The sequence below is a fragment of the Lactuca sativa genome, chromosome 4 (genome assembly GCF_002870075.4).
Source record: "Lactuca sativa cultivar Salinas chromosome 4, Lsat_Salinas_v11, whole genome shotgun sequence".
Classification (NCBI taxonomy): Eukaryota; Viridiplantae; Streptophyta; class Magnoliopsida; order Asterales; family Asteraceae; genus Lactuca; species Lactuca sativa.
In genome coordinates, this window is record NC_056626.2 from 42,508,956 (window position 1) to 42,525,768 (window position 16,813).

Here is a 16,813-nt window from a genome sequence, read left to right on the forward strand (position 1 = left end):
GAAAGCTTAGAGTCACAAATGTCACTCCTCTAATGGTTCACAAACACCAAGAGCAAGAGGATGAAGAAGAGAAGAGAAGGAGGCTGCCCAAAACGTGTGGAAACCCTAATCAAATAGTTCACCACGTTTTTGAGCCTTAAGGATCCTTTAAATAGAGAGGCTATTAGGGTTATCAAACAAGGAAACCCTAATTTGGATGCTTAAGCCCTAAGCAACCCATGGACTCCTTCCTTAAAGGCCTAGGATGATTTCTAATGGGTTTCCCCATAGAATGCGTCCACTCCTTTAATATGGAGTCCATTAGCTCAATATTCAACTATCATACAATCGACAGTTCAAGTCCCTTAAGTTTAATTAATGTCTTTTAGTCACAAACTTAATTCTTATTAATTATTGACTAATATTAATTAAACAATATGATTTCTCCTTTAATATATTATTCTCATAATATATTAATAAATCATATTTAATCCTTTCTCTCCATTATTCATCCTATCAAGTTGCTTTGGTGAAGGCAACCCAAAAGGACCGTGCACCATCGGGTCAAGTACATACCAAAATAGTTATGGACTTAGACACTAATCCAACAGAATTACGGAGCATGATTTGGTGAACTCAGTGTGGTGATATGTGATGATGAGGTTATGGGGTGATAAGAAAGCAAGTGGATCCGGGTGGAAGTATTCGCTTGGAATTATCAGGAGAAACCGTGGAATGAGCCCATGGTGAGTCAGTGAGTGAGAGAGTGTTGTAAGACTATGGAGAGTCGTAGCATCCATGAGTCAGCGAAAGAGAGTGTCGTGATACTGCGGGTAGCCATAGTACTCACTGATTAGAAAAAGAGAGCGGGGAGCCGTAGCATTCACTGGATAGCGGGAGTGGGATGTGATACTGCGGGGAGCTGTGGTATTCATTAGTCAGTGAGAGAGTATCACAAGACTACGGGAGAGACCGTAGCACTCGGTAGTCGATAAGAGTGAATATTGTTCTACCGGGGGGGCTATAGTATTCACTAGCCAGAGTATGACGCGGAGGAGTTGTTAGGCTTGGGTAGCCTTACAGTTTGAGTCTTTGGGAGCCTGGTTGCCGAACCAGGGGCGAGACGGGGGTCTCCGTGTCAGTTGGGAATTGATATATCCCAGGTTGAGTGGGGATTGTCGTAATCAGAAGGAATTGGGGAGAAGGTGTGTGCTTAAATTCACGAATCTTGGGTCATGAGTTGAGTATCAGATTGGAATTGAGTGGTTCCAAGTCTGTTGTTAAATCAGACTCTCGAGCTTGAGTCTGGATTCATTTGTGTGTCGAGTAGGCGAGATGAGGTTTCGGTTTTGTAGATGGGTTTCATTTTGAGGGATATTGATCTTCATCTGATCTCTTAGACCGGGGTGGGTCAGTTTCGTTGGTATGAGAATACTCGCGAGACGCATGGAACCAGTGGGTGGTAGATGACTAAGGTCGGAAGCAAGACGATTTCAAATGAGTTGTAGCATTCGCTTGGGGTAAATCGAACTTTGTGACTTGTGTGTCGCGATGAGTCGAGATAGTTATCATGAGAAGGAAGTCGGTGAGACATTTTGGTTTGCAATGAGCAGCCTTTGGAGGTTCATCTATTGGGTCGGAAGCTGACCTATTGCTCAGTATTGAAGGGGAAATCTGAGAGGAAGCTAGGGCTTATGTCTATGGGTGTCAGAGGATACTTCCAAGTGAGTATAGTCTTTTCTTGTGTTTGAGGTCATATTTTTGGGATTTATTCTTTTCGATAAGTTCTGATAGTGTTTCAGGCGGTGGGTCCTCAGTGGGTTTTGACCTTTCCGTTCCTCTTGAGTTCGATCGGGGTCGATTAGAGAATCAGAGTTGGTAGAGTGTTCTTAGAGTCTGTTAATCAGTGAGAGATTAACATGATACTTTGCGAGGGTGGTCTGGTATGGAGACAAACCACTAGAGTTTTCTAGTTTGGAAAGAGTCAGATCAAGTACCGCAGCGGCAGATGGGTCTGTCCTTCTTCGGGGTCAGGAGTTCTTGTTGGGATCAGGTGTCTTTGGAAGAGATTTTTGTATCATAAGAGGTCCTTTCAGTGGTGCTTTTCGGGTTATCGGTTCAATCTATGTGTTGATAAGGAGCAATTTCGAGGGTGAAATCTAATTCAAGTGGGGGAGAATTGTAACATCCTGTTTTTGGTCGTCCGTGATTAGGGTTCATGGGCTGCAAACCGGGCATGAGGGAGTCTCAGGGTTGTGACGAGTTGCTAGGAGCTTAGGGCATCTCGTCACCTATCCGAGGGTATAAGGTTCGTGGGAATCGGGGTTATGTCGAGGAAGCGATGACAGTTTGATGATTTGGCAGGGAAAGTCCTTTAGGTGAAATTGATGGCAGTCGAGTACATTGGGCATACGTGTGTGTACGCTTAGCGTACTCATGCGCGTTACATTTAAGCTGAACCACCTAGTACATTAGGCGTACTAGGCACAAAAGAAAATCCTAATTAAGAGGAGTATCCCTATATACGGAATGAGATGGCCTCATTCCTGGCCACCATCCTCATTCAATAAACCCCCCCTAAACCCTAATCCTCGTTCGCCTACTCAGAATGAAACCCATCTCTGAATCTGGAATCTCATTCGCCTACTCAATACACCACCAAAGCCAAACTCAAACTCGAGAGTCTGGTCTGACATAGAGTTGGAACCACTCGTCCCAATGAAGCACTCAACTCATGACCCATGACCCGCAAACCACGCGTACATCACTTCTCCAATCCCTTTCATTTTCGATAACCACAACTTAACTCAGAATATAATGATTCCCGAAAAATATGGAGACCCTAGTCTCGCCCCTAGTCCGACCACCAGGTTCTCAAAACTCAAGGAATAAGGCTACCTAAGCCTAAAAACTCTTCTGCGCCATGCTCTGACTAGCGAATAATACGGATCCCCGTAGTATCATAAAATTCCCTCTCACTAACCCGTGAAGGCTACGACTCCGCGCAGGCCTACGACACTCTCTCACTGACTCATGAAATACTATGGCTCCCGCAATATCACAACACTCTCTCGCTGACTGGTGAACACTACGGCTCCCCGCAGTGTCACAACACTTTCTCGCAGACTGGTGAACACTACGACTCCCCACAGTATCACAACACTCTCTCTCACTGACTCACCATGGGCTCACTCCATGGTTTTCTGTTGATAATCTGAAGTGATTTCTCCCAATCGGATACACACACCCTTTTATCCCCCATAATCTCCTCCTCGAGTCATCACCCCACTGAGTTCAGTATCGAATACTCCACGGTCCAACATAGATAGATACACCCACCACCTGGGTTAAGTATCACCACTCCTGATGACAACCGTCGCGACCAAACACTTTTCTCGCTGAAGTTTACACCCTTGGATACTCCCGTTTGTTGACAATAACTGAAGGCCTCCCGCTGGAACCATAGTCACCTGATGCTCCTCTTGCCACCTCATATCTCAAGTCTCAAAATGATCTGAAATTCAGGGCATCATACTCAGATACCTCGGTACACCATCACAGAACCTCACGATGTCTTACCTCAACCACTGGCCTCCTACTTACGGCACCATACTCAGATACTGCAATGCATCCTTTCAAAATCTCACAGCAGATCCTCCTCTCGCACAAATCGTAACTTCAAAATATTCCAACTCTCAATTTGAAATATGGAGGAATCGTCAAGGACCCAGAACATTTTGACGACAATCTGAGACTCCCTCTTCTATTGCTCAAAATCCATGCAAGAATACTCATATCGACCCTGAATTTGGTTGCCCAATTAACTCCTACACTTTCCCAAGGTGCATATAACAACCCATACGTTGAGCCCGAAGTTCTCAACTGCCGAAACTATCATTTCGAGCAAACCACCTCGTATTTACCATTACAACCTTGAAAATTTTCTAACCACCACAAGGTCTCTAACCAACGGCCACCTGCCGTGAAGACACTTGTCCTTTCCTGATCACGTATAACATGAATTATCTCGCTCTGCACCTCGCCTCGACCACCAATAAACCCTGGTCTCATATATTCGTACCACATGTCTCTATACCCAGTTCTCTAACAGCCCTTGAACAAATCTCTGATCCTTTCAATAAAATACCCGAATCTCCCCTACTCAGGGTTTGAACCATCACCATAGGCATACCAACAATCTACTCCATAGATTGTTTCACCAAGTATATCACACTTGACTCTTGAAAAAACCACAAAATCATTCAATGATCTTCCCGATGGAAACCAAGCAACTCCAAATATCCTGCATCTCAGACAAAACCTCAGAATCCTCCCAGCGTGACTGCATCTGGTCATCTTGAATGCCTCATAACGACACACCATCGGATACCCCGACTGTTCCAAAACAGTCCTGACTCTCAATCAAGAAATAATGCACTATCACGCACCTCGTCTTTGATTTCTCGAACTGCCTCCCATCGCAGCAAATTATAAAAGCAAGAGACCTCACTCTCACAATCGATACATAACGTAGACAACGAGGGTCATCGCGCCGATGTACTCCTCTTGATCACCCGACATTGTTGCTAACATATGCCCTACTATACTCAAATAGGGTATATCCTTGTCCTTGACCATCTCAGTCCCCACTAATGACCCTATCATGCTATAATATTACCTTGCGGCAGACATACTTCCCAGATACTCTGGTGAAAGATCGCAACCAATGCTACCCCACAGGGTTTACCTCCAAGCTCAGAAACGGGAAGCTCAAAATCTCTTCTGCCTCTCACAGGAAACGGAAATAGCACAACTCTGGTCACAGAAAGTGACATCTCCATTATCGGCCGATTGCTCAACTCAGACCGTAATCCTCCATAAAGCACCATCTCTACTCATCCCTGAGTCTTGGAACTCCAACTGGCATCTCAACAAAAATCTCTCGGAAACTAACTCGATTTCCCTCTCAAGGTATGCTCCATTGAAACTCATTCAACATGGCCCTCTGGCCCCACACTCTATCACATCTGATCCGAGTCTGATCAATCACAAAGGAATAATTGATAAACTCTGGAGCACTAATCGCCACGAACCATGGTACTTGAACCGTGTTATCACCTCTTGATCTGCCAAGAATCATGGTACTCGAACCATGTTATCACCTCTCAATTCGCTACTTAGAACCTCTGGAATTCTCCCTATTTCGAGTATGGGTCCTTTGCTTTCAGTAGTATGGGCCTATACTACATGCCACATCTACTCATACCTTCCACACGGATCGTCCCAGATTTCCTAAGTAGCTACTAAACCATTCTCGATCACCAATCCCGATATACTCGGTTGCTACCCAGCGAATACTCTCTTCTATCAACATACTCTTCTGATTACAGACACCCCCTAGGCTCTTCCTAGTTTCTCACACTTCTTTGCCATCAGCTGCTGAAGAACTCATTATGATGCCAACCCTCTACCTCCTGAATATTGTCATATTCACTTAGTAGCTAACTCCCATCATGAAGAGTTACAAGAATGCCACTAAGGCTGCAATGCAGAATTCCTTATACTTAGGGACCAAAACACGATATAATAACTTAAAGGGATAAATTTAGAAATACCTTAACATTGGGATGTTACAAGTATGGGGTAGTTTCGTGATAAAATCCATAGAAATTTGCTCCCATTTCCAAACATGGATCTCCAATGGTTGTAGCTTGTCGTGAGGCATCTGATGCTCAACCTTGACTTTCCTGCAAGTCAAGCACCTCTAAACATATCCTGCAATCTCCCTCTTCATGCAGGGCCACCAATAGCTAAATCTCAAATCCCGATACATCTTGGTCGCACCACGATGTATAGGAAGTCACGACGTATGTGCCTCATCCATAAAAATATGCCTCACGCCTCTAGTACCCGGAATCCATACCCTACCACATTGTGTCAACAATCCTCTAATATCCCAGACAAAAGTAGCAAGCTGACCTTTGATTTTATCCTTCTTCCGGTTCTCCTCCTTGATCCCCTCTGTCTGTGCCTCCCTGACCATTTCCAAGATTAGGGAGGTAATCGTCACCCTCATACATAACCCTCCACTGGGTGTACTCACCACCCTACAACTGAGTGTGTCAGCCACCACGTTGGCCTTACCTGGGTGGTACAATATCTCGAAATCATAATCCTTGACCATGTCAAACCACCTCCTCTGCCTCATATTCCGTTTTGGCTAGTCCATAAGGTATCTGAAACTATTGTGGTCCGTATAGATGGTGCGACAAACCCCGTACATGTAATGTCTCCAGATCTTGAGGCAGAAAAACCACAACCCCCAACTCTAAATCATGAGTAGGGTAGTTAGCCTCATGAGGCGTCAACTATCATAACGCATAAGCAATCACTCTACCCCGTTGCATGAGTATTGCGCCCAACCCGATGATAGAAGCATCACAATACACCACCGTAACCTATATACCCTTTGGAAGGGTCAACACTGGGGTCTTACACAGTCTCTTCTGTCAATTCTCGAATGTTGTCTGCTGCTCAAGCCCCCAAACAAAACCCACACCTTCTTAGTCATACGGGTGAGAGGAACAACAATCTTGGAGAAATCATGGATGAACCTCCGATAATACCCAACCAAACCTAGAAAACTCCTGATCTTTGAAGGAGTTGTTGGAATCTCCCACTGCATAACTGCATCCACGTTGGTTGGATCGACTAATATCCCATTCTGGTTGATGAGGTGACCCAAAAACTGAACCTCACGCAACCAGAATTCACACTTGGAGAACTTGCATATAGCATCTCCCTCCTTATAACTCCTAGGAGCTCCCGCAAATGCTCCTCATGTAACTCCCTGGTCTTGGAGTAGACCAAGACATTATCGATGAATACAATAACAGACCGATCGATAATCGATCGACACACCCTGTTCATCAGATCCATGAATGTTGCAGGTGTGTTGGTGAGCCCAAATGGCATCACCACAAACTTATAATGGCCATAACGAGTGCAGAAAGTTGTCTTATCCACATCCTCCTCTCTAACTATCATCTGATGGTACCCTAACCTCAAATCAATCTTAGAGAACCAAGATGCACCATGCAACTGATCAAAAAGTTAATCAATCCTCAAGAGTGGGCAACGATTTTTCACTGTCAACTTGTTCAACTCTCGACAATCTATGCACATCTGATGGGTACTGTCCTTTTCACAAATAGAATCCGTTCTACCCAAGGAAATCTGCTTGGTCTAATGAAATACTTACCCAACAGCTCCTGAAGTTAAGAGGATAAATCCTACATCTATGGAGGTGCAAGGCGATAAGGTGCCTTAGCGATCGGGGCTGCACCGGGGATTAAATTTATCCTAAACTCCACCTGCCTCTCTGGTGGTATACCAGTCAAATCTTCCAGGAATACATCAAGGAAATTCCAAACTATTGGGACATCTGATAATGGACGAATCGACTCTACACGAGTATCTACCATATATGCCAGGTAACATGAGCACACATGCTGAATAAACCTTCGGGCCCTTGCTACTGAGCAAAATATTGAACCAATCCTGGTACCCTCACCATAAATGGTCATCTCTCCTCGACTTGGGGTACGAACCACCACGATCTGTCTCTCACAATCAATTTGAGCCCCAAACTGGCTCAACCAATCCATCCCAACAATAACACTGACATCCCTCATGGGAACCGGAACCAGGTCGATCGAGTATATCACTCCAAAAATCTCCAAAGTACAATCGCGAAAAACACTCACAACAAGGACTATGTCCTGCTCGGTAACATAAATCCAGATAAGATGCTTCAATGTATCTAGAGGAATGATAAAACTCCTAAAAGTCGAGGATACAAATGAGCAACTCACACCCGAGTCAAAAAGCACTAATGTAGGCAAAGAGTTCACAAGAAAAGTACTTAACAACAATATGAATCATAAGCATAATATAAAATAATCAAACAAAAACAAAAATAGATACATACCAACAACGACGTCTGGCGCCGTTATGGCCTCCTCATCCTTCATCTGAAAAGCACGTCCTCTAGCTCTCGGGGCCTCAGCCTTCCCCTGGCATTCGTCTATAATCTAAAGAGTAGTCGGGGATGATGCCTGCACGGGCCTAACAACAAGTTGAGGGCATTGGGCCTCCACATAACCCACCTGATCGCAATGGTAACAAATATGTGCACATGGTGAGGGGGTCTGCTGCTGCAGTTGTCGATAATCCCTCGCGAATGACCATTCCTGCGACAATTGTGGCACCTTGTTGCGGATCGGTAGAATCCTTCATGTGTCTTCCTGTACCTACCACAGGTGCGACCCCTCTTCCCTCTAAGGTGTGAATCAAGGGGCTTGGCCCGCTTCGTCGCCAGCTGCGACTGGACTGAGGCCTAACGCTTCTCCTTAACCCGAGTCTCGATCTCAATCTCTATCCTCCGAGCAGCAGACTGCAACTCATAAAGAGTCTAGTACAGCTGAGTAGACATAAACTCTCATATCTTAGTATTGAGAATGCTTATATATCGCGACATCCGAACCTGCTTGGAAGATGCATACTCAGGGTAGAAAAGTGCCCTTTCAGTGAACTTCTTGGTGATCTCTGTCACCGACTCCGTCGTTTGTTTGAGTGATAGATACTCTTGGGCCAAATGCTCTCTCTCTCTCTCTCTCTCTCTCTACCAAAGACACATACTTTGCACGAAACATCTCAGTAAACTGACCCCAAGTCACTACGGCCATTTCCGCAGGTGAGTAAGAACCGATCACAAGCTTCCACCACCCCTTCGCCCCTAAGCGTAGAAGGTTCAGGGCATACTTGACCTTCTGGTCCCCCGGACATGAACTGTTGGGTCAAAAATATGGTTTATACTTTGTTTTTCTAAGCATTTATTGTTTTTATTATTTGGGCCAAAAATAGTATAAGATTAATTGTAGTTTGGACCGAGCATTGGATTATTTGTATTTTGGGCTTGGCCTTAGGTCCATATATATATATAGAGGGTGAGGAGTGCATGTGAGGAAAGAACACAAGTGGAGAGCTTAAGAGTGTGCATTTTTGAAGGTGTTCTAGAGAGAGAGAGAGAGAAAAGAGAGTGTGTGTAAGTGTGTGTGAATCTCATGTAAAGGATCATCATTCTATTCATTAATACATTGAGATTCATATTATTTTTCTTCTCGTTCTCTTCTGTTTGATCTGACATCATCCGTTTGATTGGGATTCCGCACTATCAAAAGGATCTCATTGATACACAAACAGATTAGGGACTCACAAGTGGTATTTGAGCTTGGATTGTATCGGTCAATTTTGTCAGATCTGGAGCCGATTTGATCTTATTTTGGAAAGATTCTTACGTTTTTGGATAGATATCTCAAAATTAGGGGGGGTAGTTCTTCGCGTTTTTTATAAAAACGAGTTTTTGATCGAGTTTTGGAGCAAAAATGGTGAAAAACGTCGTTTTTTTTCGCGATCTGAAGCTGTGTTTACGGTCCTTGAAGAGTTTACGGCCGTAAACATGTTTACGGTCGGCGGTTTACGGTCGCTGGAGTTTACGGTCTCGGCTTGGTGGATCGTGGCTTGGAGAACGGCTCGACAACAGCAGCTTGGTCTACGGCTTGCAACAACGCTTCAATAAAAAAAAGGGAAACGGATTTGGGGGTTGTCGGGGATCGAACACGGGACCTCTGGTTGATCAAACACGCGTCTTACCAACTCCTCTAAGCTCCTTCTTGGTTCATCACTTCCGATTTTAATTCAAATACATTGCCATTCGCACCTACTTTCGCATTTTTGTCAATTTCAGCCCAAAATTGATTTTTCTTTTAATTTTAAATTCCTTTTTCATCCAAAATAATTTAGTTTTTAAATTTTGAATTTTATTTTTGATTTTTTACTTAAAATTTTGACTTTGACTTTTAAAATTTGACCTTTGACTTTCTCATTTAACTTTTAATTTTTCAAATTTAGCTTTTCGGTTTAACTTTTAAGTTTAACTTTTCAAGGTTGACTTTTGAGTTTATAGTCAAAGGGCATTTTTAAATTTAAGTTTGACTTCTAGTTGTGCTTTTAATAGTTTTTGAAGTTTACGAGGGAATTAAAGACATGAAAGAGAGTCGTCAAGAGATGTTAAGACAAAACTTCAACATGTTCGATTATATCCCTGGAAGCTCAGTTGTAGCGATTTACCACACTAACTACTGAGATTAATATAGTTGGGATATTCTTCACCAAATCTGAGATAAACAAAAAGCTGTTGAATGCACTTCCGAAATCGTGGGATATGAACGTGGCTGACATCAAGAAGACAAAAGATCTCAATCGTCTTAGTCTTGCTGATATAATTAAAAAAACTTGACGCTTTGAATTGTCGAAAAACAATGAGTTCCGCAAACATCCCGGTCAATGAAGTTTCATGTTCTCAATCATGTGAAGTTTCATGTACACTATCTAGTGAAGATACGATTAAATTTCTTCGGGAACAAATTGACTTATTAAGAAGAAAAGTTAAGGACCTGAGATATGAAGGATATCAACTCAGGAAAGGACAAAAACCCCTGAAGGCTGAATTAGAAACAAAAATAAAGGATTTAAAGAGAATTCAGATACAGTGAAAAATGTGAACTTTGTGACTATATTAAGAGACAACTTGATGTTGTAATCGAAGAACTTGACATTTTGAAAATTAAGTGTGGAAAAACAGATGTTAGTTTCAAAAATTATACTGTGTCAAGTAAGACAGTCGAGTCCTTATTTGAAACCCACTTAAAATTCAAAGATAATCAAAACAAGGGTCTAGGGCATGATAGTGTTACTCCACCTTTCAATCATAACTACACATCCATCCCTACGACACAGGAAGAAATTGACAGGGAGACACATCTTCAATATGGCAAACCAGCTGGATTTGTGTCAGGAGGTATTCAAGTTGAAAATACTAATGTTTCTGCTTCATGTGCAGGTAAAGTAGCAGAAGATGAGAACAAGGAGAAAACCATTGAACAAACCAACATCTCCTTGAACTCTGAATCTGTTGCTTCGAACTCAGTTGTTTCTGATCAACCGGCTGTTGAGAAATATAGGCCATCAATTCCAGCAAAACAGAGTGCCTCCTGCAATTGTGTATGTGGGAAAAATCAGAGACAAGGCAATGATACGCCACCAGGGGCAGGAAGAAACAACTTCACAGTGAAGAAAAAGACATGTTTTCACTGTGGAACACCTGGACACATTGCCAGAAATTGTCCAAATCGCGCACAAATTCCCTACTATGCACAAGGCTGCCAGAACGCGCCAAGAGGGAGATACTTCAAAAGAAACCCCTCAAGGTCACATTCAGACCATGATGACTGGAACACGCAGACGGACAAGAACCTGAATCCTGAGGGCAAGAAGGGAATGTCGGCCAAGAAGCCCAATCCAAGAGAAGCTACAGTGAAACAAAGACCGGTTAGGTCAAAGTCATCTCAACGGCCGACAACAAGATCAAAATCAAGTACTGAGCCACCCATCGGATCAAAAAAGAAACGGGTCAAACCCAACTACAAATGGTTTCCAAAGGCTCACTCTCCTAAATCTTCTAATGATTCTAACATTTCTTCATCTTTTATTTGTGATAAACAGGATATATCATAGGAGAGAGAACCGTGCAAGGATGAAAATGGTCAACCCAGTTTCAAAATGGTCTGGGTTCCAAAGACTAACTAATCCTGCTCTGTGTCGGAGCAGCTATGGAGGCATATCATCAGACTTCGGTTTGTTGGTAGTGGCTGTTCCAGGCATATGATAGGAGGCATCTCTCAACTGTACAACACTCAAAATTTTGTTTGAGAGTATGTGTCCTTTGCGGGAAGGGAAGAAAGGAAGGGATCACACACGGGGTTAGTGCTTAATCACATGAAGAATTTTTGGATCTGTTCTGAGATTACACGTGCTGTTCTCAAACCTTCTGGATGCAAATTCAATCGGTGAATTACAGTTTGCGTTTTCTTCTCTATACTCCAGAGTTTTTCTTAAGCTGATTCACTTTAAAGACAAATTTTTGTTTTAGCAAAGTTTAAATTTGTGCTTTACTTTCGTTTCTCTCCTATGCACAAATTTAGGGGGAGAAATAAAAACAAAACAAAAAATTTTAAAAAATCCAAAAACATTAGAAAATTAGAAAAAAAAAATGTTGGTTATGGAATGTACTTGAGGGAGATGTTTTGGGAAGTGATATTATCAAGTGATAACAGGCAATCTGAGTCTGCGTAATGTACCCAAAGTTGAAGGGTATATGGTCTGGGTTTGATGCGTCTGTAGGCACTAAAGATTCTAAATGGACATGACTAGGCAGAGTTGAACTTAAGGAATTCATAGACTTAACAAATCTTGACCTAGTTAGATCTGTTTAGCCTGACAATACGACGCTTGGATAGATTGAGCAGGGAGATATATATGGAAATCTACTGGTCACATTAAAGAACCTGTACTTGGAACCGTGTGTTGTGTTAGTGTCTAAGCCTATAACCATAATTGGTAAGTACTTGACCCGATTGTGCATGGTCCTTTTGGGTTGCCTTCAAACCTGGCAATGGAATAGGATAATTGTTGGAGAGAGAAGAATGATTTATTAATTTATTACTTGGTTAATAAATTAATTTGAAATGAAGATAAATGATTTATTAATGTATTATGGATATAATATATTGATTGGAAATCATATTGTTTAATTAATATTTAATCAGAAAATAATTTGGAATTAATTTTAGGATTAAAGGAATTAATTGAAACTGTAGGGACTAAAGGTGACAATGTTAAAAAGTTGAGCATTGAAGCATTCTAGAACCTCCCTTAGAGGTGGGGAACGAAATCTAGAGTGTCTTAGGGTTTCCTTGGGCTCTAAGGGTGCCTTGGAAGCCTTAGGGAGGAAGTTAAGGGATTATGGTTATCTAAGATACACCTGCCTTATCCTAAACCTCCCTTATCACCTATATAAACCCTTATAGGGTTGGATTTCATCTAAGGCACTCCAAGAGAGGCTTAGAGCCAAATTTTACACTTCCATTCTCTCTCCATAGTAATCCTTGGTTGCTAGGTTTGTTTGTGAGCCATTAGAGGCACTACACTTGTGGTGCTTGCTTTCAAGACTTAGGGTTTGAAGATTTAAGTTGTTATTGCAATATAACACTAAGAGGTATGTAATCTAACCTTCTTGGTGAATTTCGATAATAGTAAGCCATATTAGGGTTTTATTATGTGTTCATAATGTTGTGTATCTAATAGTGAAAACATAGATCCAATTCTAAGGTTGCATGCACACATCGGATTGTTTGTATAAAACCCATCAGTGGTATCAGAGCCTTTGGTTAACTTGTTTTCAATTAGTTTATTCAATTGTATGAACTTGACATATTAGGGTTTATTGCCAATAAACCCTAGGAGGCTAGGGTTTTTCGAGATTAGGGTTTGCAAACCCTAATTTGCAAGAGTTTGAATAAGATCTTCAAATCCTTTCCTTAAACCCTTAAATTTCGAAATCTAGGGTTTGTTTTTAATCCCTTGATTTTCGAAATTTGCCTCCTCCCCAAGATAAGATCCTAAATTTTAGGGATTTTGATTATCCCATATCTTGTAATTATCTTCTAATTGTTATATACGGTAATTATAGATTTTGCATTATCCTAACCATAATTTCGAAATCTAGAAAGATAATTAAGGGATTAGGATATCTTAAATGTATAAATGGTAATTATCCTCATGATTTAGATAATCCCTTATGATTTAATAATTAAATTAATAGTCTAATTCAAGATAATTATTAAATCAAGAGTTTTAATATTTAAAATTTTAATTTACATGTCATAAATTCGAAAATTTTTAAGAGAAATTAAAACTAAATTGTTTTGAAAAGTTTCAAAACTTGCCCTCAAGTTTTGGAATTTAAAAGTTGATTAAAAGTTTAATTTAGGAATGTTAAATTCTAAAACCCTAGTATTGTTTTGAAAAGTTCAAATCACACCCTTATGGTTTTATTAATTAATTAAGGTGTATAATTAAAAGAAGTTTAATAAATACATAAAAGTTTTGGTTTACAATTAAAGGTATAATTGTTATATTTGACCACCTAGTATTTTAAAAGTGTAAAACACACCCTATACTATATATAACATTAAAAGTCTAACATTATATATATGTATAAGTAAAAGTCAGTCTTACCGTTAGTAGGCCTCATTCACGAAGCTGGTCTATAAGGGGTGTTTAAGGAAATTGCCTATAAAATGGTGATTGAATGGGTATCCACTCTTACCCACCGCACTCTTGACTAGTGGAGGGTCGTTAGCCGAACGGGTAGGATAGGACAAAAACCTTCCATTATAAGTATAATGAAGTACAAAAGTAACTAAATGATTTACAAATTCCCAATCTTAGTTACTTAGGCAAAAGTGAATTGATGTAATTCCATGAAATTACACTTTGTACCCATGCGAAGACGTTAGTAGAGCGTGTGTGGTTTACCGGCATACTAAATGGTTATAAGAGAAGGTAGCAAAGGGTGACTCAATGTTTGTCATAGTTCGATGGAGTGTGTGTGGTTTACTGGCACATCGAATAGGTGACTGTAACAATGAGGGCATCGTGTAGATTTGCATGGTTATTTACACCCACTTTGTGATCCTCGGCATCCTAGTCACAAACGAGAGGGGCATATCGAGATTTAAACATGCCATTGAAAAGTTCAATGAATCTCATAGGAAATCTAGGAATTCTCAATACATTTAAAACTTAAGCCTTTATCTTTTTCATGGTGAAGAATTAGTGAATCGTCATTCACTTACCTTCAAATTATTTGCATTTTGGATCACGACATCCCTCTTCTAATGTGTAGATAATGTTGTTGGATCCTAGCCTTAATGTCTCATTTGGGTGTTTCATTAAGGATTTAATCAACTAACTTGAAATTTCTCCCGTTTTGTAGATGTCTGATTCTAACCGTGGTCTTCCCAAATCCTGTGGAACAAGCTTTCCACATGAAGATGATATTCCACGATTCGATCGAGGAACAAGAAATCATGCTTCACTTCCTCCACCTCCTCAAATTATTCTCCCTAACCCACAAGATCGAAGAATTGAAAGGTTCAATGTCACTAAAGCCCTATTGGAAATGAAACATGAAGATGGTAAACCCGTGTGTGCTCACGTTCTAGGAATGAAATCACACATCGATAGGTTGATAATGTTGGGTGCGTCATTCCCGGATAAGTTGGCTATGAACTAGGTTCCGCAGTCACTTCCTGAATCATATAATGAGTTCAAAAGAAAGTATTATATGATGGATCATGACGAAAACCTCATTGACCTAACTTACATGCTCATTGCTGCTGAATCAGAAATGATTTGGCAAAGCAATGGAGCATATTTGTTGGGAAATTCAACCAACCATGCTTCCGTGGACGCTCTAGGAGAGGCCACATGTTTCTACTGCCAAGGGAAAGGGAAATGGATACGAAGTTGCCCAAAGGAACCGAAGAGTCTAAGAGATGGAAGAGTCAATAAGTGTGGCTCTGCTTCAGGTACAAAATCCACTATCTAACTCCATTAAATTCCTATTCTTTATACATAATGTGATAAGATTACATTTTCATGTTTTTCAGGATCAAAGAAAAGAAAGAAAAGTTGATGGAACAACAAGATGAGTCTGATCATGAAGAAATGGATTATGATCGCATGGATTCGAAGATCAGATTTTGAGCTTGGGAAGTTATGATAGATTTGTTAGGAGTATTTGAATACATAGTTTTTCATTTGAATTTTGCATTGTAAGGACATGTTCTCCACTGCTTTAATGAATAAAATAAAATTTGGATTTTATCTTATTTTATCCTTGCAGTGGCATATATGAAAAATTGATGTTTGTGTACTTCTACTATTAGCAATATGGATTTGATTCTTAATTAGGTTACTTGTGGAAGTGTCAAAAGTTTACCAAATAGGGAGAGTTTCTCATCGCCCAAGGTTCAAGTGGATAGGAACTTGGAATCGTGCAACAAGTATTGCATGATGAATGAAAACTATCACATTTGGGAAATTTAGACTAGTCGTTGACAAAGTGTCGAGTGAAGGACTATGAGATCAAGTACACAAAGTTGTGTGTTGATCAAGTCCACCACAAAAGTGACAAGATATTCGTCATGATTTACTAAAGTTTAGTAAATATGGTTACACTTATAAGATTAAGTATAATTGATTAAAAGAGTTTTAATCAATAACAGAACGAATAAGAAGAATCATGTAGGTAGACAGATAAAAGTTTCTTCGTTCTAAGAAGAAGGGAGAGTACCTCTTATTGTGTTATATGATAGGACTTAATGATTAAGAACCATATCTCAATTTATTCTCTAATTGATTCTTGGTACAATTTGTATGAATAAGAAGAGGAGACAAGATTTTGTGAAAATGGTTAAATCAAGAAGTCAATCATGCTTCGTTCCAATGTCAAGTCTTAGAGTTATACTCCAAGACTGTGAATTAGGTGACAAGTCTTAAGAAGGTTTATAACTTTCATCAAATGTGGAACTTGGAAAAGGTTTTCTTGTTCTCGCACATTTAAAATTGGTAAGTTATGATGTCTTGGATAAGACAAAGACCAACTAGGACCAATTATGTGAAAAGTTTTGTCTTGATAAAGGTTGCACTAACTCTTGAATATTTGTTTGTCAAGAAATGTTTCTTAACAAGGGAATCTTATATGTCAAGGAGTCAGTGGGAGTCTTAATGGTCTTGAAAGGTTTCAAGAACAAATCAAGAATAGACCTTATAATACAACACTAGCACACGACTTGAGGTTTACGAC